Below are 6,000 nucleotides of genomic sequence, written 5' to 3'. Positions count from 1 at the left end.
CAGTATACCAAAATTCTAGATTGGTTTTATTACTCTGGATAAATTTTTTGGTAAATGTTTTGTTTCTGTCTAAATTTTGAAGAATGTTTAAAATAAAATGACTTCAAAAATTTTTAAATAAAAAACAGTAATGGCAAATTAATCAGTTGTGAATGTTGATCATAATTCCTGATGTATTTTAAGCATTCATGCTATCTAAATATAAATAAAATATTTCATTTCTCACTGAAAGTTTAGCAGCATCTTCTGGGCTAAAAATCTAAGTAGAAGTGGCTCAGACACACACTTCATTGTGGGATTTGGATGGACCTTTGCAATAATTTTTAAAGGTATAGTCTTATTCTGCAGTCTGTTTTGTGAGCTCTGTCGAAAACAACTGCCCCTGTAGCCACCGGAGAGAAGCAGAGTTCAGGTAATCTCATCCTTTGCTCTGCCCCAAAGTGCTTAACCCTCTCTCCCTTCTGTGCACACATTCCAATCAGCACAAGATACTTTTCATTACTTCCTGAAAAAGCACGACATCAAAATCTTTGGATTTTTAGATAACCCTGAGATCATCATAAAGGGACTTGGAGGCATCGGCAAATCTCTCTCACAGAAACACTAATTGGACGGAGACGCTGGGCTTTTAAACTTAAGCTCTGTGTGTATTTAAGGTTGACCAAGATTAAAGTGGAAAGAGAAGAGGAAGAAAGTAATTTGCTTCCATTCACTCACCTCTAGTGCTCCACGAGAAAAATTCTCTAAAGATCAGCTTCCGTAGTTCTGGAGGCCTTCTTGGTTTTCGTCTCTGTTTTAGCGTTTTGAGATAATAATGCAGAGAAAGAAAAAAAAATATCTCAGATATCCTACTGGGTCCTCTAAGAAAACAGAAAGGTGAAAATTAAAGAGAAGGTTAATATACACACATGCAAATACAGAAACACACAACAAACACACTGAACACGGATGGAAGGAAGGAAGAAAGGGAGGAAGGAAGAAAAGAGGGAGGGAGGGAAAGAAGGAAAGAAAGGAAGAAGGGAAGAATGACAAAAGAGAAAGAAAGAGAGGACAAGGAAAAAAGAGACAGAGAAATCAGTCTCTTAAAGGAAGAGTAGAAAAGGAGGAAAAAATATAATCAGCAAAGCAAATTTTGTACTTGTCTCAAATAACTATGTTCTCTATAGTCTGTATTTATTGGCTGAATCAATGCACCAGATTGACAGTGCTGGCTGAAGTAGTTAGAGAGCATATTTCTTTGAATAATACACAGGTGAAAGTAAATAAGTGAAAAGAGGAGAATTCAGACCTGAGATTATATAGAAAAGCACAAGAAAAAGTTCCTTGATGACTTTAATATTGGAAAACATGAAAAGTGCCATGCTCTCATGTAGTAGGCACTCAAAACACTCTAGCTGCCTACCTCCTTATTAGGCAGTAAATTTGCCTCACACACCTCCTACAGAGTTGTTTGTGGGATTATTTGCTCCCTAAAATCTTAGAAGAGCCCACGGGCCATCTGAATGATGTGTTCCTGTATTATTACCACTAAACATAAAATGGGAAACAAACCCCAAATAGAGTAATAACAACAGAATTGAACAAAACACATTTTTTTCAAATACATATTCCTTATATAATTACTAGGTTCAATATCATTATATTCAAATTATGTACTAAATATAATATATTAGTAGCAAGAAAGAGAGAGAGTGAGAGAGAGAGAAGAATATGTACACTCACAAATCTTCCAAAGAATTCAAATTACTTCTCCAAAATAATTTTTAAAAGAAATTGAGTTCTATTACATAAAATCTTTAATTTATATCCAACTATGAAAATTAGAATACTTCCTTTATTTGATTGATTCTGTACTTTAATGAATTATATTACTATGGATTTTTTTGTCATAATAATTAAAATTTTTCTGTAATATTCTTATCAGGATTATATGGTGACAATTGCTTTACTCAGAAATATTCTATGATGCAATTTTTTTTTTACATCTTTATTGGAGTATAATTGCTTTACAATGGTGTGTTAGTTTCTGCTTTATAGCAAAGTGAATCAGTTATACATATACATATGTTCCCATATCTTCCCTCTTGTGTCTCCTCCCTCATCCCCTCCCTATCCCACCCCTCCAGGCGGTCACAAAGCACCGAGCTGATCTCCCTGTTCTATGCGTCTGCTTCCCACTAGCTATCTACCTTACGTTTGGTAGTATATATATATATATATATATATATATCTCCATGCCTCTCTCTCGCTTTGTCACAGCTTACCCTTTCCCCTCCTCATATCTTCAAGTCCATTCTCTAGTAGGTCTGTGTCTTTATTCCTGTCTTACCCCTAGGTTTTTCATGACATTTTTTTTTCTTAAATTCCATATATATGTTAGCATACAGTATTTGTCTTTCTCTTTCTGATTTACTTCACTCTATATGACAGACTCTAGGTCTATCCACCTGATTACAAATAGCTCAATTTCGTTTCTTTTTATGGCTGAGTAATATTCCATTGTATATATGTGCCACATCTTCTTTATCCAGTCATCTGATAATGGACACTTAGGTTGTTTCCATCTCCGGGTTACTGTAATTAGAGCTGCAATGAACATTTTTGTACATGACCCTTTTTGAATTATGCTTGTCTCAGGGTATATGCCCAAGTAGTGGGATTGCTGGGTCATATGGTACTTCTATTTGTAGATTTTTAAGGAACCTCCATACTGTTCTCCACAGTGGCTGTATCAATTTACATTCCCACCAACAGTGCAAGACTGTTCCCTTTTCTCCACACGCTCTCAAGCATTTATTGTTTCTAGATTTTTTGATGATGGCCATTCTGACTGGTGTGAGATGATATCTCATTGTAGTTTTGATTTACATTTCTCTAGTGATTAATGATGTTGAGCATTCTTTCATGTGTTTGTTGGCAGTCTGTATATCTTCTTTGGAGAAATGTCTATTTAGGTCTTCTGCCCATTTTTGGATTGGGTTCTTTGTTATTGAGCTGCATGAGCTGCTTATAAATTTTGGAGATTAATCCTTTGTCAGTTGCTTCATTTGCAAATATTTTCTCCCATTCTGAAGGTTGTCTTTTGGTCTTATTTTTGGTTTCCTTTGCTGTGCAAAAGCTTTGGAGTTTCATTATGTCCCAATTGTTTATTTTTGTTTTTATTTCCATTTCTCTAGGAGGTAGATCAAAAAGGATCTTGCTGTGATTTATGTTATAGAGTGTTCTGCCTAAGTTTTCCTCTAAGAGTTTGACAGTTTCTGGCCTTACATTTAGGTCTTTAATCCATTTTGAGCTTATTTTTGTGTATGCTGTTAGGGAGTGATCTAATCTCATATTTTTACATGTACCTCTCCAGTTTTCCCAGCACCACTTATTGAAGAGGCTGTCCTTTCTCCACTGTACATTCCTGCCTCCTTTATCAAAGATAAGGTGACCATATGTGCATGGGTTTATCTCTGGACTTTCTATCCTGTTCCATTGATATATATTTCTGTTTTTGTGCCAGTACCATACTGTCTTGATTACTGTAGCTTTGTAGTATAGTCTGAAGTCAGGGAGCCTGATTCCTCCAGCTCCATTTTTTGCTTTCAAGATTGCTTTGGCTATTCGGGGTCTTTTGTGTTTCCATACAAATTGTGAATTTTTTTGTTCTAGTTCTGTGAAAAATGCCATTGGTAGTTTGATAGGGATTGCATTGAATCTCTATATTGCTTTGGGTAGTAGAATCATTTTCACAATGTTGATTCTTCCAATCCAAGAACATGGTATATCTCTCCATCTATTTAAATCATCTTTAATTACTTTCATCAGTGTCTTATAATTTTCTGCATACAGGTCTTTTGTCTCCTTAGGTAGGTTTAGTCCTAGATATTTTATTCTTTTTGTTGCAATGGTAAATGGGAGTGTTTTCTTGATTTCACTTTCAGATTTTTCATCATTAGTGTATAGGAATGCAAGAGATTTCTGTGCATTAATTTTGTATCCTGCTACTTTACCAAATTCATTGATTAGCTCTAGTAGTTTTCTGGTAGTATCATTAGGATTCTCTATGTATAGTATCACGTCATCTGCAAACAGTGACAGATTTACTTCTTCTTTTCTGATTTGGATTCCTTTTGTTTCCTTTTCTTCTCTGATTGCTGTGGCTAAAACGTCCAAAACTATGTTGAATAAGAGTGGTGAGAGTGGGCAACCTTGTCTTATTCCTGATCTTAGTGGAAATGCTTTCAGTTTATCACCATTGAGGATGATGTTGGCTGTAGGTTTGTCATATATGGCCTTTATTATGTTGAGGAAAGTTCCCTCTATGCCTACTTTCTGCAGGGTTTTTATCATAAATGGGTGTTGAATTTTGTCAAAAGCTTTCTCTGCATCTATTGAGATGATCATATGGTTTTTCACCTTCAATTTGTTAATATGGTGTATCACGTTGATTGATTTGCATATATTGAAGAATCCTTGCATTCCTGGAATAAACCCCACTTGATCATGGTGTATGATCTGCTTAATGTGCTGTTGGATTCTGTTTGCTAGCATTTTGTTGAGGATTTTTGCATCTATGTTCATCAGTGATATTGGCCTGTAGTTTTCCTTCTTTGTGACATCCTTGTCTGGTTTTGGTATCAGTGTGATGGTGGCCTCATAGAATGAGTTTGGGAGTGTTCCTCCCTCTGCAATATTTTGGAAGAGTTTGAGAAGGATAGGTGTTAGCTCTTCTCTAAATGTTTGATAGAATTCGCCTGGGAAGCCATCTGGTCCTGGGCTTTTGTTTGTTAGAAGATTTTTAATCACAGTTTAAATTTCAGTGCTTGTGATTGGTCTGTTCATATTTTCTATGGCTTCCTGATTCACTCTTGGCAGGTTGTGCATTTCTAAGAATTTGTCCGTTTCTTCCAGATTGTCCATTTTATTGGCATAGAGTTGCTTGTAGTAATCTCTCATGATCTTTTGTATTTCTGCAGTGTCAGTTGTTACTTCTCCTTTTTCATTTCTAATTCTATTGATTTGAGTCTTCTTCCTTTTTTTCTTGATGAGTCTGGCTAATGGTTTATCAGTTTTGTTTATCTTCTCAAAGAACCAGCTTTTAGTTTTAGTGATCTTTGCTATCGTTTCATTCATTTCTTTTTCATTTATTTCTGATCTGATTTTTATGATTTCTTTCCTTCTGCTAACTTTGGGTTTTTTTTGTTCTTCTTTCTCTAGTTGCTTTAGGTGCAAGGTTAGGTTGTTTATTCGAGATGTTTCCTGTTGCTTAAGGTAGGATTGTATTGCTATAAACTTCCCTCTTAGAACTGCTTTTCCTGCATCCCATAGATTCTGGGTCGTCGTGTCTCCATTGTCATTTGTTTCTAGGTATTTTTTGATTTCCTTTTTGATTTCTTAAGTGATCACTTCGTTATTAAGTAGTGTATTGTTTAGCTTCCATGTGTTTGTATTTTTTACAGATCTTTTCCTGTAATTGATATCTACTCTCATAGAGTTGTGGTCAGAAAAGATACTTGATACAATTTTAATTTTCTTAAATTTATCAATGCTTGATTTGTGACCCAAGATATGATCTATCCTGGAGAATGTTCCATGAGCACTTGAGAAAAATGTGTATTCTGTTGTTTTTGGATGGAATGTCCTATAAATATCAATTAAGTCCATCTTGTTTAATGTATCATTTAAAGCTTGTGATTCCTTATTTATTTTCATTTTGGATGATCTGTCCATTGGCGAAAGTGGGGTGTTAAAGTCTCCTACTATGAATGTGTTACTGTTGATTTCCCCTTTTATGGCTGTTAGTATTTGCCTTATGTATTGAGGTGCTCCTATGTTGGGTGTAAATATTTACAATTGTTATATCTTCTTCTTGGATTGATCCCTTGATCATTATACAGTGTCCTTCTTTGTCTCTTGTAATAGTCTTTATTTTAAAGTCTATTTTGTCTGATATGAGAATTGCAACTCCAGCTTTCTTTTGGTTTCCATTTGCATGAAATATCCTTTTCCATCCCC

Source organism: Globicephala melas, chromosome 7 (genome assembly GCF_963455315.2).
Source record: "Globicephala melas chromosome 7, mGloMel1.2, whole genome shotgun sequence".
Lineage (NCBI taxonomy): Eukaryota > Metazoa > Chordata > Mammalia > Artiodactyla > Delphinidae > Globicephala > Globicephala melas.
This window is presented reverse-complemented; position numbering follows the sequence as displayed.